Below are 18881 nucleotides of genomic sequence, written 5' to 3' on the forward strand. Positions count from 1 at the left end.
TATCACCCCATCATTTGAGAGCCCAGATGTGAGAATGTCACAGAACGCTGGCCAGGAGGTGGCAAGGTGACTCAAAAGTCATCACCAAAATGTATGGAGTGTTATGCCACCAAACAGACACCGAGGAGCTCGGACTGCCTAATTCTGCATTTTGAGAGCCCAGGTCTGCAATTTTCAGTACTGGTAAAGTCACAGTACCAGATGAGAACTTGGGTTGCAGCTTGCGTTGAGTCACAGTCACAGCACTGGATCTTGCTTTTGGAAGCCAAACAAGGAAGGCCTAAAGTGAAGACAGCCCACAAAATCATTTCTGGATGGATCCTTCAAGCAAGGTGGAGCCCTTCCTTTGCTCCTTGCTTGTGTGACTTGGTGCTGCTCAGCACACTCCTAGACATGTTCCACATTTCTCCCCCTACCCCAAGCACTTTCATTAATTGACCAGGACTTGTGCATGGTACTGAACCTACAAACTTTCTCTTTTCCACATCCATCAGTGACTTTCAAACATAACAGCACAACACACACAACACAGGCAGAGCAGACGTGTCTCACACCCACATTTCTCACTATAGTCCTTTCACTTCCTCCCTGTTTTGATTTAATCAGGCTGAGCCAAACACCTTTTGTAATAAGCAATCTGATTCCTGCGGACCAAAAATCTCAGAGGAAAGAGAAAGAAAGAGATATTTTTGACTGTAGTCTTTTGGCATCAGACTTATGACTTTCATGCATTTTTTGGCTGATAGAATAACAGGGCAGTGCTTTATTTAGGACATTGGTTATACAGTTTAGATGACAAAACATCAAGCAAATTGAAGAAATGAGGGGATTAGACAACTGCTACCAGTAAAATAAATTCTAGATATTATTTCCAGGTACCAGATTTAACACTTGTAAGAAAGTCCTTGACCCACCATAGGAAAACTATTTAATCACTGTATCCCTGTAAGAAGAAAAAGGTTTCTTACCACAATTAAATTCCCCATCTCAAAGCCTGTGCAGTACGCTGGCAATGTAAGGAAACTGATCTCTGATTATCCATGACAATAATTTGGCTAATAGTAGCAGTTTTAGGAGCCCTCCCGCAAGCAGTTTGCCAGCTGCTGACATGCCATATGTACTGAGAAAATTAGCCTAATTGCTTTGTCTGCAGCTGACATATACCCGGTTAGTATATGCGGAATGTGTGTGTAATTTACACCACGAGGATAGCTGTGAGCACAAGTTATCTATTTGGTCAGGCTGACACCTGAGGCCCTTGCTTCCTCTGCATACCAAGTCTGTTAACACTGAGCCTGCTCTGCTGCCCCAGCAAGACTCGGACTGCATTTGATCTAAAAAGCCCAGACCTCTGTCACATTATGACCCATTTGGCAAAAGATCATGCCACCTCAGCAAAGACCCTGCAATACAAATTCTACACAGTTTTCGCTCCTGATATTGTGGCAAGCTTGAAGGTAACCTTGCTTCCTTTTTAATTTACTCACTACAGACTTATTATACAAGGTATTGGTATGCAAGCACAGGCTACTGTCCCTATGCACTGAGGAACACAAAGGGCTTTATAACATTTTTCAAATAAAAACTTGCTCTGTAAGTAAAGACAAACTTGGCAAAGAAAAGATATACAGAACAACATGCATAGTGTCCAATATGTATTGTCTTGGTAAACAAATAAACAATTATTGAACACTTTAAATCATTACAAATGCTATGAGTGACCCTACCCGACCAGTGAATTTGCTTTCAATTGATGCAGGCTACTAATCATGAATGGTACCAATCTCTTTCTAGAGCGAGGATCTCTGTAAGAAGAGATTCTGTCATTTGACATAGCACACACTTTCTCTTTCCTCCAAGCTCTTTACTCAGCCAGTGACTCAGCCTGATATCAGAGGGCAAACACTTATTTGATGAGATTGAAAGCTGAGGTCCAGACCTGCTGAGATAATTAAAGATCCTCAAGTGCTTTTTGTAAGTGCAGGTTTGTTTCCTGGCTAAATTGCACTTTAGGTAATGACACTTAGTACGAGCTTAAATCACCTCTCTGGCTCAAACAGAACAGTTCCAGCCCAGGCATCGTTTCAGTTGGAGACAGACACCTCTGCTTTCCCTTCCAATGGACCAAATAGCATCAACATTTTCAGCCTTACACAGCATTTCACCTCACAGGCTGCAGACTTTCAAGCCACCTGGCTCCAAACCCGTTTCACAGTTTGTGTATTAATTAGACATTTTTACTCAGGCCAGACACTGAAGGGTTAGGGTTGGCACTGCAGCAATCCAAAGCTGCATGGTCTGCAGGAAAGTCAAGTCAAGCTCTGAATTTCAGGTGACCTTGGAGAAGATCTCATTTTTTCTTCTTAAACAGATAGGAAATTTTGCTGTAGTGTCTACATCAAACTAATTTTGATGGCTGCAGAGAAAACGTACACGCCAGAATAAGGTCAGGTGATCACCCTTAACTTCCTACCTAACTAGCCTTAACTAGCTGCAAACTATTCTGGGAAGAAGGAAGTGTAGGATTTAATCTCATGGTCATACACTGGGCTCCTGCAGAGGCCACCAGAAGTGTCATAAGCAGGGTGAGGGGCTGGAGAGCTATTGCTCAGACTCACTCTGATAGAACACAAGATGGTATCTGTAGCAGGCTCTGCCATCAACATCAGCCAACTGCTACAAGACACCTACAAGCGTGTTTAGCTCCTTGTTGTTTGCCACAACAGGGATGCTGGAATTCTGAGTTTCTTCATAGTCTCTAGCAATAAGCAGATTACAATAGCTCAAGACCACCCCTACTCCTGTGTCACCAGAAAGTCTCTGTTCATCTTAATTCATGCCCTTTCTCTGTCTGGTAAACTCCTTCTCTTCCCTGCCAATCCTCTGCTGTGTCACATTTTTTCCTCAGTGGTCCTAAGATTTTGTGCTTCTGTTCCTCCTCTGCCATCTCCTACGACTACTCAATTTCTTTTCTCAGCATTAAGATTTCCACTAAGCACACTAAATTTCTACCAGGTGTTAGCATAGGAAGCACTTCAAAACACAAGATAATACTTCCACTTCTACAAAGGCAGATCCAGAGAACGCCCAGAACAATAAGCATGGTGTCCCAGTGTGAATAGCAGAGAACAACACCATTGACATTCACGGAGATGATGGACTCTCGAGATCCTCTTGAGGCAGAAAGCAGGTTGACCTACTTGTTAAATTGGTGTCCAGGACCTCTTCTCGTTTCTCTGGTATTGCAGATATGAAAATAACAACCCTTTCTGTTGAACTCTATGGCCAACACTGGGTACATAGGATATGAACAGGGCCTCCCAGTTGCCCCAGTAATACGGAAAAACTGCAACCAACCATCACTCTATGTCTGCTCTTAGATCTAAAGATACCATCTCTTAGCAGTGTTTGTCAGCCAAAAGCTGAAGTTGTGGTTTCACCACTCACTTTTATCAGCAAAACAGAAGTGGTAACTTGATAAACAACTTGGTCCCAGATGAAATAAATCTAGGAAAGGTGTCCTTCCTTCTCATTGTTGACTACTCTTACTATCCTGCCTCATGAAACCCAGACAAAAGATTGAATCACAAGAAAACAGAGGAAAATGCAGAATTACTTCATTTGATCCTGTTCTCCCCATCCCACATATTTACTTCATTTTCCAGTAGTCTGGAGCCCTTTGGGCCCAAAATCTCTGACAGAAAGTATCAAAGTAGTCTGCCATAGAAAACACAAAGGTCATATGTCAAAACATCGTGGGGGATGGGAGACTGCAGAAAGAGGGAACAATGCTGCTGTTTGTAGAAGAGCAGCACCAGATCCTGCCTTGTAAACAAAGCCATCAAGGATGTCTGTGTTCACTTCATGTGGGATGCAGGTATTTTCCAGTGAAGCTACATCTACAGGAGCTTCTCTTATGTGGTAGAAGAGAACTAAACCCAAATGGAGCTCTAACTTTGAGATGCAGCATTTCTTTCATCTTGTCTCAAGTAACATTGCTTTCTGATTTAGGTCTCATATATTAAATAATTTACAACCAAGGGACCTGCTGGGCTCTCTGATACTCTCAGTTTTTGTGCCAAGCACATAGCATAGATTATTTGAATTTCTTTTCTTCTTTTTAATATTCTGAAAAGAAAGAGGTTGGATCCAGTTAAAGTAGTTGTGTGGTTTCCTGCTTGTGCTTTCATTTGGGGTATTTGTTTTTTTCCTTGTAATTAGGGTAACACAGTTTATATTGCCTTTAATCACAGCATATGCACTCTGTAATTACTCTGTAAATACATGCATATGAATTGTTTATATGTGTGGAGGTGGGAGAGCAAGAAAGTGGAGGTAATTATGTGTATAGGGAAATGTAATGATTAATTATCTGGAGTACATAATCTTACCAAGAGGCTTGATAAAGTGCAAGCACAACTGTCTCTCCTGTGTGTTAATTACTTAGAGGGAGTTTGATACAGCTGTTTCTACCCATGCGAATTCCCATTCCAGTCTATCTCAAGGGGAGTCCATAGGCTGAAATCTGTGAGCGCTTTCCCTGAGCAAACAGCTCACATCCATACACGTTGACCCTAAACATGTGAAGCTGCCATTAGGTTGTGGGGCTGGATTTAGACCAGTTTGACCTTTCAGCCTTGCACCAGCAAGGAAGAAACAAGAGGTGTTATCACTGCAGTTCTTCAGGTTCAGAGGAGAAAGAAGAGAGCTACACTCAGCTGCGAAAGTCTAACCCAGAACATATAAATCAGCACAACATTTGTGAATGGTCTCTGTAGCAACCAGGCACGTTAAAGAAATCCTCTTTCTGCACCATTGACGAAGGGGACAGAGCCAGATTTTCACACTCTCCATCAAAAGCACCAAGGCATTTCTCCTTAAGAGCCCCACAGGAAGTAGGCTGCTTGGAGGAAAAGACTGCTTTTTTCTTCCAGAGTTCAATAGTTTAGCAAATGGCACCTTACGGAAAAATTGCACCTTAAGTGTGGAAATTTTTAAGGGAAACACCACTGTTTTCAGCTACTATGTAGCTGAATCAGTCACCAATTCACTCACTCAGGGCCGCAACATCAGCATGCCTAGTGACCAGGTGAGCAGTGTGACTTATCACGGCGTGGAGGTGCTTTGCATCAGGGAGCAGAGAAGAAGAACAGAAAGAACCCCTAAACTCCCTGACTATAATAAGCCTGTGCTACCTGTGCATGGTGTGTTGATACCAGATTGACATATATGATTTCATACTACCGATGCAAACTACTACAGATCTTTCCTTTTTGCTTAACTATTTTTAGTGCAAAAGTTCTTCTTTTCTAGTGTTGTGAAAAGCACATTTTCTGAGTCCCCAAATAAGACTCTCTAGCAGCAACACCTTTCTCTTTCTCATCCTTGCTGTCACTGGAAGCCTCACTTTGCTACCAGCTGAAGGGACAAGCAGAGCTAGTACTAGGGTTCTTTGACAAGAGTGGGGGAAGTAAGCCTGAGCTTAGCTCATCACTCTCATAGCTCCTGCTTCTAACTTTGAAGTCAATAAATGACCATTCACGATGACCTCTTTGCCATCGCACTATAGATCTTGATTTCCTCTCCAGGGGTGTTGGTTCTGACTCACCAGCCACACATCACTGTAAGCCTCACTAGTTTGCATGCACATCTCCTCACACTTTTCTGTTTTTCCTCTCAGTGACTATGAGTGTAGATACCCTTTCCAGAAGATTTATGATGAGGAGATTAGAGCTTGTTTCACTTGAAGAGACTTTCCTGCTTAAGAAGAAGCAACTTTCTCAAAGATAGTTGGATGTTTTCTTCTCTTGCATTCCTGAAGAGGCTTACTGTCTCTCTCTCTGGCCTGAGGAGAGATAAACCCTCACAGACATTACATGCCCCCATGTCAGGGAGGACCTGGGGAGAGGCCAGCGAAGATAGAGCCCTGAAGAGAACAGGAGGCGTGTCTTTCCTCAGGCCCAGTGCTTTGGAAGCACAGTTAAGGTTTTACTTCTTTCAGTCTAGTGTTCTCGACTTCGGAATAAATTTTCCTGAAATCCTTCTACTGCCTGGCATTTTGGGGGTACCTGTATGTTATCTTTACAGAGATCAAGTCTGTCTGTCATTTCTTGTATGGATAGACTACATCAGCAAATATGTTTTAAAAGTTCCTGTTGATTACTGCAAACCTAGATATGTGGAGAGGCGAGTGTGAATAACACATCTTTTCCTCCATGCTCCACTCCTAGGTGCTCACCCAGCATTTCAAGAAAGTGAAATGGCCTGGCAGGGAAAAAAAATGTCAAGGGACTTGTCTTGCACAAGGACAGACCTAAGCACATGCATGTGGCACCAAGGACATGCTTCTGCATTGCTGCTGCACTGCAGCAGTCTGGTTCAGGAAACAGGATGCAAATACTTGGCTTTCTATCAGTTTATACCAGATACCAGTGTTTTGTATGAAGATGTCATTGTTTACTTTGCCTGACTGAATGCAGCTCTCATTTTACAGGGAACTTAATTTCAGTGGGTTGCAATTATCCCATTTTGTTGAGTATACTACTCTATTTCTTTCTTAGAACATTCCAGCCTGAGCTCTTACAGCTTATGTACCAGGACACACTGCAATCTTTGTCTGTTTAAAAAGTATCTTGACATAAAATCGAGATAGAGAATTTTCTTGTTTTTATTACAAGCCCAAACATCAGTTAATTTCAGTTCAGAGATGAATGGCTCTCGGAGAGGGTAATCTGAGAATGTTCATAAAACAGCATCAGAGGTTTGGTTAACTGCATCTGAAGTTACATTAATGCTTGTAATTTCATTCAAATTCTGCATGAAGAGGAACACTTCAATGTCTCATTCAAGACGTACTGCAATATTGCCCTATCTTTTTATCATTTCAGATCTCTCTTTTAGCAGGTAATAGGTAGAAAGTTATAATCGAAGACATCTGCAGTTCTCAGTTATTTACATTGAGGGTAATATCTTTTTTAATATTTCTTCCTTCTTGACAATCCATCCTGTAAGTCAAAGATATGAAGATTAGAAACATCAATAGTTATTCAATATTTGAGAGCAAAGCCTGTCGCCTTTCTTCGCGGTGTTAGTCATTTATCCTAATGCTGCTGGTGACATTCAGAACAGTCTCAATCAATAGCTAGAATCTAATTTCACAATTCTGATCCCTCCATGGCCATATTGTCTCAGCTGCAGTGACACCTATCAAAACAGCTTGAGGTCCAGTCTTCAATCAGGTGCTGTTTTGATAAAATCAAGAAAGACACAACTTCTTCACGCTCTCACCTCCAAAAAGAGCTACAGTAACATGCACATCTCTGAAAAACACAGCACCACTGACAACAGACTCACTGTAACTCACTGAAGTTTCTCTCAGCCTTGGCAATATTAAAAGAAAATTAAAGTAAGTTTGTGGTTTGACGTGAAAGTTGGTGGCTCTGTTACCTCACTCATGCTAAGTACATACCTTAACACTTCAGGGAACTGGACCAAACTGACAACCATATGCAAAAGGCCCAAATGGCTGTGAAACAGACTGTGTAGAAAATAGTGTGACTGCCAAACCTCAACTAAATTTTATTTTACTTTTCTATAAAAAATAGCTAACCACAATCCTTGAATAATAGGTCATAATTCACAGTATCTCTGCCATGATTTAAGTTACAGGACTTAAACACAGTACAATTACTTGGGCTCTAAGTGTGAAAGGTAGCAGAACTAGGTCTGGAACACATGGAAAACGCAATTTGTACAAATACGAGCTCTTTGAGTGGAAATTTGGTAACTTTATCCACACCAAGCACTTCCTTCCCCTCACTACACTACTCGAGATATGGTGAAGACTTATAGATGTGGTCTCCAGATTTTCAAAGTTCCCCTTTCCCAATCAGAGAGCACAGGAAGCTCATAGGATAAAGAGGTACTAGATACAAAGGCCTTCAGACTTCTTAGGACAGTGTGAAAAAGTGCATTGCACAAATCAAAGTATAAGCTTTAATTGTGTAAGTCTAAATGAAAGCTTCCATAAAGCAACATCATTAGAGTTGCAGCTTCTTAAATAATAGACATGAATTTAACTGATATTAATAACACAGAGAAAAAAAATAACTTCAGTTAAGTTGATGTTCTTGTTTCCAACATTAAAGAGGTTCTTCATACTTCAAGGTACAGTGGTTTTGGTACCTTACTGCTGTTCATTAATGATTAGTATCATTTTCTAAAGAAACTTGGGTTATCTCATGAATTCTCTACCTCAACCTGATTGGCAATAACTCAATCCATAATTCAATAAATGTCCAGAGCATTGATAGTACTGCAGAAATATTAAGGAGCTCACAGTGGTCAGAGGCTCACTAGAGACTTGCCTAGACATCCAAGCTATGTATCTTCCTAGAGAAAAAAACAAAGGAGATCTCTAAGGTGGAAAACCGTGAAGGGATTTCCTCCCATGGCTCCTTCAGTGGGCAAAGGGAATGCTGATTAGTCCCATTTTTACAAAAACTGCTCAATAGGGAGTGACTGTAGCATTCTGGGGAGCCACACCAATCCTTGGGGTAAAACCAATTTTTCCCCAGTTACACCAGCCACTTCTGCACTCACCTAATTCTCCTAGTGACTGGTCCACATGCAAAGGTCAAAAGTAAGACATCTCATAATGTGGCATTTTACACAGTATTATCCTGTTTACTGATAAGCCAAGAGAAAGTTTTGAAATTTGACTGGAACCACAATATTTTGCTGTCAAAACTAGTCTACTTCATGCCACCTCATGGTTGGTCCAGTGTCTTAGAAAGGAGCTGAGAGGAAACAAACATACTACCCAGCTGGAATGGTAGCATCCTGCAGAAATCCTGCATTCCCTTTCCTCTAGTATGAATGTTTACAGAAGACAGGGGCAATCAAGAACCATGTCCAGCCTTATCACATCTCACAGTTCTGATATATTCTAGAAAGGGTTTCTGTAAAATGCTCTTCCCTCACTGATTTCATTGGGGTTGCGCTGACAAACACTAACTCACATCCTGGCCATCTGTTCCAAAGAGCAAAGTACAACAGTTTCATGATACATTTTTATCTGCCACGTGGTTGTATTGTATTATCGAAACATGATAACCTGGAGAAAACATAAAACATAAACAGAATCTAGAATAGAACAGAAGGCAAATAAGCATTCCAGTTTCATTGCTGAGTAAGCCTAACTCAATTACACAGGAAAATACGGGAAATTAAACTTTCAGTTGTGAAAAGCAACTTGTTTTAATACAGAAGTGCAGAATCACTGTGCACACTTTTGAATAAATTAAAGGTACTAATATATCCGATCAAGGAACAAATATTGTGATAGAAAAACAGTGTCAAACAAGGAGAAGCCCATAAAATAGAAGTGATTACAAGCACAGTTCCAAACCTTAAGCACTGTTTTACAGAGAATTTTTCCTCCTTTGGAAGATGTATAGGTATTGGAATAGGTTGCCCTGGGAGATGGTGGAGTCACCACCCCTGGGGGTGCTTAAGAGGCATTCTGGATCTGGCTGTGGGTGATGTAGTTTGGTGGTTTAGGGGTTACAGTGGTAGTGGCAGGTGGATGGTTGGACTGGATCTAAAAGATCTCTGCCAACCTTGATGATTCTATCATTCTATAATTCAGTAGTCACAGCTTACTTTGGACAGTTCACTGTCTTTCAAACTTCTTTCATTCGGCTTGAAAGCATCCTTTGATGCATCCTTTAAAGCATCCTCACAGGCTGCAGGCACTGTAATCAGATGCCTTCACTTTATAATTGGCATGACTATTAGTGAATCAAATGAAGTCATATGTGTGTGTCTGCAGTAAAATAAGTCTGGACCAGACCTTAGACTTACTACAAAGTGTCACTGCAGTTGAAAAATACCATGGCTTTTTCTGTGATAAAAATCACTATAAATACTCATCATGTTACACTTTTTCAGAATGTGAGTAACTCTGATAATGACTAGACTCGAGCCTTGATCTAGTATTGTTCTCTGATATTATTCTATTACATAGATATTGGCACCAGGACCCAGAAGGTTTACAGGTTGCCAGCCTGAATTCTGGAAAGGGGAAATAAAGCATTCTGGGGCAGTTGCTGCTGCCTTTAGCAAATGCAGTACTTCATTACCTGAAAATCAGACACTTTAGCATCAGTCAAACACTGCAGCTATAGCATATAGTTCAGTTTGAGGATATTCACCTTGGACCTCTTTCACAGCTGATTCCATCTGCTTTAGCAGCATAAGTTGAGAGAAACATAGTGCAGCATTTCATCTCTTGTGTTTGGTACTACTCCACTCTGCAGCAAGCACCGTGCATTAGGTACAGATAAAGAGGAAGATGCCTAAATGAGTTTTTGAGATGTTTATGGGTGCTAGAGAAAAAAAAACAAAGCATCTACTAAATGCTGTTGTTAAACATCTTACTGCAATTTGCTCTGATAGCAAATTTAAATAATGAGTGTAAATGTACTCTATGGAGTGACAGCCATGCTCTGCATGTACGTCATGCCCCACAGGTTCTCAGCAATGCAGTGCACAATATATGCACAAGTAGAAATCTCTACAAATAAAGTAAAAACACCAGGCAAGTGGTAGTAGCATTTGAGATTGAAACACCTGATTCAGACAAACAGGCAAAGCCATGGAAACAGATTCTTTCATTTCAGTGGAAATTAACTGGGTCGGGAATCACAGGAGCCATAACAATGAAGGGCAATTGATCAGTGTCCACCTCCTCTTGGCTGAGCCACACATCTCTGCACTTGGCTCTGGTTGTCATTTCCCTGCTGTTCTCCCAAATTTGTGATTTGATTCCCATGTGTATGAGTGATCCAGCTTCAATGGGATTGGAGAAGTTGCTCAGTCTAGCAACTCCTCATCCTGGTAATTAGGAAAGTGTTTTTACCCGCAGGAGTGAAAAATCTAGACCCTATGCTGAGGAGGAGGATCTTATTGCACGGTGAAAAGAAGTTATGGAAACTTCATATGGAAACACACCATGGACAGGAAACCAGTACCAATCTTTAAAAACAGTCTGTATCTGAGGCTTATTCTCTGAGGGAGGGCATTTATAGTAAATTAGAGCGAATCCACAGTTGAATGCAATATTTTAAGTGCAACTGCCAAAATATTTAGAAAATATTTAAATATTCTTTATTGTCTACTCTTTTTTTAGTTTCCTTTGCACAGCAGTTGCTACCTAAGCAAAAAGCTGATTTGGGGGTTTAAAGTGTGTTTTGGAGGAAGAGTCTCCAAAACAACCTTCATGTGACAAAATTACTAGAACTGGCTGATGCTTTGAATTCATGACATTTTAATTTTAAAAGTTTTCAAAAAAAATCGGTTTTCACAGGAACCTTGTTCATTGTAACCATAAGGCAAAAGACAACATCCACCATGTTAATTAAATAGGAGACAGAGGGAAAGAGAGAAAGTAGAAGTTAGGACTTGGTTAGCATAACACAGACAATGGGAAAAAGAACTCTTAGAAATACAAGACAGGAGAAAAGTAGGTCTTGCCAAGGATAGGATGGATAATAACATTTTATTCTTTGCTGAAAGCATGTTCTTGACCATCATCATCTTTCCCGTTTTTCAAAAGTGAAATGGAAATGTGAACTTTTTATTCATTCATGGACTTTCAGGATTTGATGGGGGAAGATGAATGGGAGCTGCTGAGAGATCTCTGTAAGAAGCTACAATTAAATAAACAAATAAAAGCCTTTCCATGCAAAATAAAGAAGTCTTACTGGTCATACATACGTACATAACTATTGCTTAACATTATGTATAGTTCAGCAGCTCCCAGGCAGTTGATTTGTTCCTCCCTACTGCCCCAATTCCTGCAATAGGGCCCCTACTTTTTGGGGAGAAGGAAAGCCAAACAGCACAGCAAATTGCTATAAAATATCAGAGAAAGAAGGGTTTAGCAATGAAGTCAGCTGTTTACAGTCAAGCTGGTGAAGAACAGAAGTTAGAACACCATCTCAATTTATTTTCCCTCCCTTCCCATTAGGGACTGATCTTCCAAGCAGAGACACATACGGATGCAAACTCAGCAACCATGAAGCTGCTGTTGTTTTAGCCCTGACCAAGGACCTTGCCTGGTTGGCTATACATATGTATATATGTCCCTCACCGTGTTGTGAGGGACATAAGGTGTCCCTCATAGGTGTGTACGTGCCGAAAATGTACCAACAAATTCTTTGTATGACTAGAGCAGAGAACCCCAAGCTGATGCCTGCAGGGAAGCTGTGCTGCAACCTTAGTGTGATTAGCATTGGTTTAAACAGCAGCTTCCGGTCTAACAATGTGACTGAACAGGGCCTGAGGACCCATGCTTCACAGCTGTTATTTTTTGAGTGTCTTTTATTTGATATTTCATGCATATTTATAAAATACCTCATTTGCGTGCTAGCCGACAACTCACAGGTACACAAAGATTTTGATTTTTTTTTTTAAGGCAGGGCATTTGCCAGGACAGAAAGGCTTATTGCACACTATGTTGTGACACTTGATGAAACAAACACAGCACTTAAATTTAACAATATAATATTAGACACACTATCATTTTTCCCCGCACCTGTTTCTTCAGCAGTTCGAGGAGTTAACAGGCAAAGTAGAGCTGATTCCTCTGCCCAAAGGAGCAGAGCGCTTTGAATTGTTTTGACAATGGTTTGGTTCATTTTATTTCATCACAGTAGGGAATAAAGTTCTCTGCAGAAAGGAAGACATAACAGGGAATCACAGCCATGATTATAAGCATCAGTTTATGGAGGGGAAATGATTAATTCATCTCATTTCTGTTGAACCTTCTTGGTTTTGAGCCATGGAGCAGGCTCTGAGTTGGACCTGCATGGGAGACAGGCAGGAGCTGAAACCATAGCCCCCAACACCGGCATCAATAACAGCACAACCCTTGATCAAAAAACATGAACGTCCTGAGCAGTGATTTCCATTATATTTGAAGCTGACATTTCATGGGCTTTTCTTTCCTGTCAGTTCAAGAATTAGACTGAGAGCTAGCTGCATCCCACAGAGTAATGTTTTAATCACTAATACTGTAACTACAATGAAGGGGACATTCACTGCCTTTAGCGTACTAGTTCTCTCCACTGTGCTTCATTCATTAGGACCAGCGTCTCCTGATTAGCTGCAGGGAGACCCCCTGGAGTCACATTAATCCTGTCAATTCATTCAGTCGCTGCGGCTCTGCAGGATATGGCTGCTGACTGCAGGATCACAGAGATGCTCTTCTGCTTGGTTTAAGCTCAGCGTGGGTCCGGAGGCAAAGGCAGTGAACACCTTCCCACTTTGTGCTTTGCTGGGAGGGTGGCACTGAGATGCAGCCGTGCCTTCACCCACACATGCAGCAACGCGGCAGGGAGAGCAGCGGGGCAGAGGGGGGCGCTGGGAATGCTCACTGCAGCACTCGGGCTCAGCAGCCTTCCAGCTCCGAGATCACTCCTCCAGCCAGTCACCTACAATCAGTGGAATGGAGAGCAGGCGCACACGTGTGCCAAGGATGACTGCAGTCGTCACACCAGCACCTGGAAATCCAGAGAGACGGCAGTGAGGCACTCCCTGGGCAATGGTGTACATCGAAATTCAAGTGAACATCACACTGAATGTGCCCCAGGTAGGGGCACCTGCATGTGCTCCAGGAGCCTGGTGTTCCCAGGCTGTGCCAATGCTCTTCTCCTGCAGATCACTGAGGCACATGCAAGGGGGCCAGTACTCCTGCATGCAGCAATACCAATTAGCTGGATGTTTTTTCCTCACCAGGCTGCTGTTGCCTGAGGTTTCATGAAGATAGGAAGCAATATCAAAGGTGGCTGGGCAGGTCTCACTTTAGAGACACTTCCAAAGAAGAAATCTGAGGAGGACAAGCAAGCCTGTCGCTTTTCCAAGGAAGTTTCTGTCAGACTTTAAAAAAGTGCTTTGCAGGGCTAGTTAGCATTTCAGATAAGCCCAAACTGACAGCAAGAAGGACCAGGTAATGCTTGCAAATTAAAAGTCAATTAGTAGAAAGGACATACTCTGAAGCCCTGAACAAGGACCTGTGCACAAGAGCAGATAATGATTGCTGTAGCTTTTGTTTCTCTTCCATCTGCACATTATTCCAGCAGTAAGCCCAGCCCATGGAGACTGCAGGTTCTACTAGAAAGTTTCCCTTAGCACAGCCACACTGACTTCAGATGGGTTTGTTCACATTGCTGCAAACCCCTGAGGATAGTTCACTCAAGCACACCTGAACGTCCTGCAGACCAGGGCAGGCACAGCATTTCAATGAGCCACATCTAAGAGGCAGAGGCACAGACCAGAGCATACCAGCACCCACCAGTGAAACTGTCCTCATCCCAGGAAGCTGACAATATGAAAAATGTAAGGTTGTAGCCACTAGGGCATGTTAAAGAGAGAGAGAAAAGCAAAAAGAAAGGGATGTGGATAAGAAAAAGGGCCATGGAGATGAAGAAGGATGAGCTGGTGCATCAGAGAACCTAAGAGAGAGGAAAGAGGGTGAACACAGTCACCGCTGAAGAATCAATTATAGGAGATGAGTGTCCACAATAACCACCCCATTAGAGGCCCCACCCAGGAGCAATCCCGTGTGAAAGGCAGTCCTGTCTCTGTCTCTTTGTGCACTCAAAAAGGAGATACGGCACAGACACCCTCTCTGCTGGTCCTGCCCTGCCCTACCCTGAGAAATGGCCATCTGGAACTGCCTTGCAAGGAAGATTCATAAGGTGTCAAAGGATAAACTCCTCCTTTGTTCTCCACAACTCTTGGGAGGCACTCCAAGACCACTGGGATAAATAAATAGATGGCTAAATGCCATCTATCAATGTCTATTAAAAAGAAACAAGCAAGAAGCTGGCTGGGTGGGAAAGATTTCCTTGGCAGTATTCTCTTTGCTGCTGTTCAGCTGTGGGCAGCATGAGCTGGGACTTGTATTGATTGTTCTGCTTGTAATTTAGCATAAATGCAAATGCAGGTTGAGACCTAGCATGTTCTGTTTAGTAGCAACCATGAAAAGAAAAGGAAATTGCTATAAATTAAATGTTCCTGTCTCTACAGGCATTGAGATGGGGATTCTGATTTATTTTAGCTGTGGCAGAGAGAAGCAGTAACAAGAAAACAACATTTATTTGAGGGAGAAAGATTGACTAGAAGCTTGCCTCAGTAGCAAAAGTTTTTTATCTCAGGAAGTATAATAAGAGATTTTAAAACACTGTCAAACAGATAACACCATAGAAAAACTTTGCAAACAAATAACTTTAGGGAGAAGCCATACATTTCAGACCAAAGGTTCAGGACCCTACCTCCAGTGTGGTTGCATGCTGAATCCCAGAGAAGGGTGATGACAAGACAAGTAAACCTAGCACTTCCCTGAAAAACTCGACCATGACTCTGTTTGCAGCACTGGACTCTTCCAGAGCCTCCTGCAGATGCATCTTTGGATGCACCTTTGTAGGCATGATGGTTTCCACACATCTGAGATCAAACATCACATCTGGCTTCAGACACCTGCCAGCCTGGCACTTCTGATTCAGGGAGTTCTTTCAATAGAAGCTCAGATTTATTCAAGGTTGGAAGAGTTGTCTCCTCTACACAAATGACTTAGACCAGTGATCTTAGCTTTTTCTGTGTTTGATAGATTAGTGCTTAAACAAACCTTACAGACTGCAAAATGGCATTCAGAGAGGAACTGAAAGCTTTTTTTTTTTTACTGAGATGCATGGCTTTAAAATCCATTCCTACCCTTGAAGAGTTATTATGTGAATGTGAAATCCTTTACCTTTACTTGGAATTTTATTACAAAACTCTCTTAGCAGAAAAAAAAGAAGTTTGTTTTGCACTCGTTTATTATAGTTTAGTTTTGTTAGAACTGCAGAGCCATCATGAATATGGAAAAGGGATCAGATTTTATTTTAGTTTGTGTATCAACAATTGAATTATAAAACAAAAGAAACTCAGACTTGAAGAGTTTCACATATGAGACCAAAAGTAAAATTAAAATTAAGTAAAAGACATTAATACATATAAGGTTTTTGCGGGCTTCCACTTTATTACAGTATTCAAATTTACTGGATGCAATGAAGGAAAAATACTTTTCTACCTGGGCAATTCTGGCCTGGGTTTTGTGGTCTTGTTCCAAAATCATCAGTTTAGTCTCATCCCATTCTGTCACAAAACCAAGTGATTTCCAAATTAACTCACACTGGAGAAACCAAAGCAAAATTCACTGAGCCAAAGCCCACAGCAAGAGCAGAAATAAATAAAAAAAAAAAAAGTCTTCTGACTCTCTATATAACTACACTGGCATTTCTCAGTAGCAGTCAAGAAGAGAGGCCCAGGACAAAAATGACCTCGTTATCCTTACATTTATAAGTAAGCCAAGCTGGCACACTACTGCCCTGGTGAGAACTGCCTGGGTTGGGCAATGGGCCCCCATGTCTTCCAGAGGATGCACCAAGCATTTCCTGCCTGGCTTCACTGCTGTCACCTTGGTGTGATGTTTTCAAAAGCTCCCTTAATCCAGGAGATTAGGTGGATAGTAAAATGAGTGGCAGCAAAGCAAAGCGAGATGAGTCTTGCTGTTGGTCAAACCTACATGGCTTTGGAGAAATAATGTTTATTTCCAGAGAGAAGAGGTGTGTGAGACAGGGATGCTGGAGTCACACAGGGCATCCACAATTTTCCTAGGCATGCCTGCAGCTCTGGCAGAGACACTGCAGGAATTTGCAATGTTCTATAGAAAGGTAAAAAAAAAAAAAATCTGAGACATAAACTCAAAGCACAGTACGAAACTCCAAAGCCCATAATCCTCTCCCTGAGAGAAATGAAGCACAGGCTAAGTCCTCAAAGCATGACTATAGAAGCAGACACCCACACACAGCCACCTGTATTCCTTAACTCTTCCATTTTGCTGCAGTCTGTACTGCTGAAGCTCTTCAAACTTTTTTGTATAATGAGTCCTGAGCCTTTTGTAAAGCCTCAGTTCTACGAGTCACGTGGTAACAGAAGAATGAGTTCCCACTTTTGGAAAAACAAAGGCTTCCAACCTTCCTTGATGCTGAGAAAAAAATTAAAACCATGCTCCTGGAAATGCAAGGATAATTTAAACATATGTATTTATTTTTAAGTCTCGGAACTAGGGCTCGCAAGTTTTGACTACTTTACACACTGCCACGTAATTGTGTTTGTTGCATAAATTTCCCTCAAGCTCATCTGGCATAATTTTACAAATATCTATGGCTTTGATTTATTTTTGGAAGTTTATTCTTTATAAAGAGCTAAGAAACTTGTATACGGACACAGGTAAAGCTGTTTTTAAACTTGTAAAGGTGATTATAATGGAGGAGTAATCATTTACTTTTACAGAGCATACAGAAAAAAGGAGGGAACACTTTTTCTACGGTCATTAGGTCAGCAAGTGAGAAGATGCAGATTTGATTTCCCCCCTGCCTTTTGAAGTGTTTCGTGATATTACTCAGTCATGTCTCTCCTCTTGAAAAACTGCGTACCACTTTTCTGCTTTGCAGGGATGGGCAAGCAACTTCCAGGGTTGCCAAGGTTTCCAGCATGCTAGTCACCTGGAGCCCAGTTCCCAAGTGGGGATGGACCCACGGTCTCAGGAAGAGGGAAATGTTAGTAAAAAAAAAGAAGTGAAAGAACTGACAGCTGTGATTTTACATGCCAGGCTTTCTAACCCAAAGGCTACAGACTTCCCACAGCTCTTCTCTCCTGTTGCTGGAGACAGTGCAGATATCTCCAGACCCACATGGCCAGATTGTCGAGCTTGGGCTTGGGAGACTTGGACCTCACTCATCCCTGTTAATGCTCCATGGCTGAGTTACCTCTGCCAAGCTAAGTCACCTCCTGGTGCCACAACTGCTTCTCCTGTGAAGCTGGAACAGCCAGTTTGTAAAATGAAATGAATGAGTGAAAATTAGCATATTTAACTTTAATACAGCAGATAAAGTCTGCTGCATTAATACAAACAGACTTATCTCCACTCCCGGGAGGTCTGAAACCTAGACTGCCCTGGACTGAAGAGATAATGTAGCTTGGACAGAGCAAGCACAGTTCTCCTCTGCTTTGTGCATGGTCCAGGCATTGCAGGCAGGTTATGATGGCAGAAACACATGGCAGAGCAGCCCCTTCCTGAGTCAAATCTAGGGATTAATGCAGATTTTGGGAATAACCAGAACTCAGGGTCTGTTCTGCAGCACTGAGAGCTCAGTAATATCTTCTCATTTTTTACTGGAATCACCATACATGTTTGTTTAGGAGCACTGAATCTATCTTTGTTCGGTGAAATTTGGGGATAGATCATATATTCTAAACCATTTTTTGCTTCTCTTTGTGACACCTGTCAGTTACTCAATAGCTGACAGCAAATGCTGTTCTATTGATTTATTTTTCTAAACACTACAAATCATGCCAGAAGATGGATGTGAGCCTGTTGTAGTAAAAACATTTCTTTAAAATAGAAAGTAAAAAAACCAATGATGCAAGCTCTCTTCCCCCTCTCCTCTAAGGTAAATGGATAGTTGCAAAAACCATTTTTTTTCCCTTGGTTAAAGCTTGCCATCTGGTGGAATAAGACCAAATCAGCTGCTCTGCTGTGGGAGGAAAACAGGGGAAAACACCCTTTTTCTTACAGAAACAGCCATCTGGTATTCCTACAAGACAGAATCTGGATCAATCAGATATGGCTGACCTTATCTGCCTGGAAAGCTAAATACAGAGCTGAAGAATGAATGTTGGCACATCAGTAGATTTTGAACTTTGACAGCACAGGAGCTTTATTTAATTTGATCAGCTGACACAAGAAGTTTTAAATTGTGCTCAGCAAAGAC

The 18881-nt window shown here is 41.7% G+C and overlaps 1 long non-coding RNA gene across 1 annotated transcript in view; it reads left to right on the forward strand.

The window, feature by feature from the left end:
* Window positions 1-17671, forward strand: part of LOC113981735 — a 67176-nt gene extending 49505 nt beyond the window's left edge. The window contains exon 2 of the long non-coding RNA XR_003538513.1: window positions 17562-17671. This is a non-coding gene — a long non-coding RNA (uncharacterized LOC113981735). The remainder of the gene's footprint in view (window positions 1-17561) is intronic.
* Window positions 17672-18881: the final 1210 nt, after the last annotated feature.

Source organism: Neopelma chrysocephalum, unplaced genomic scaffold (assembly GCF_003984885.1).
Source record: "Neopelma chrysocephalum unplaced genomic scaffold, ASM398488v2 Primary Assembly neopelma1_96737, whole genome shotgun sequence".
In the NCBI taxonomy this organism is placed as follows: domain Eukaryota; kingdom Metazoa; phylum Chordata; class Aves; order Passeriformes; family Pipridae; genus Neopelma; species Neopelma chrysocephalum.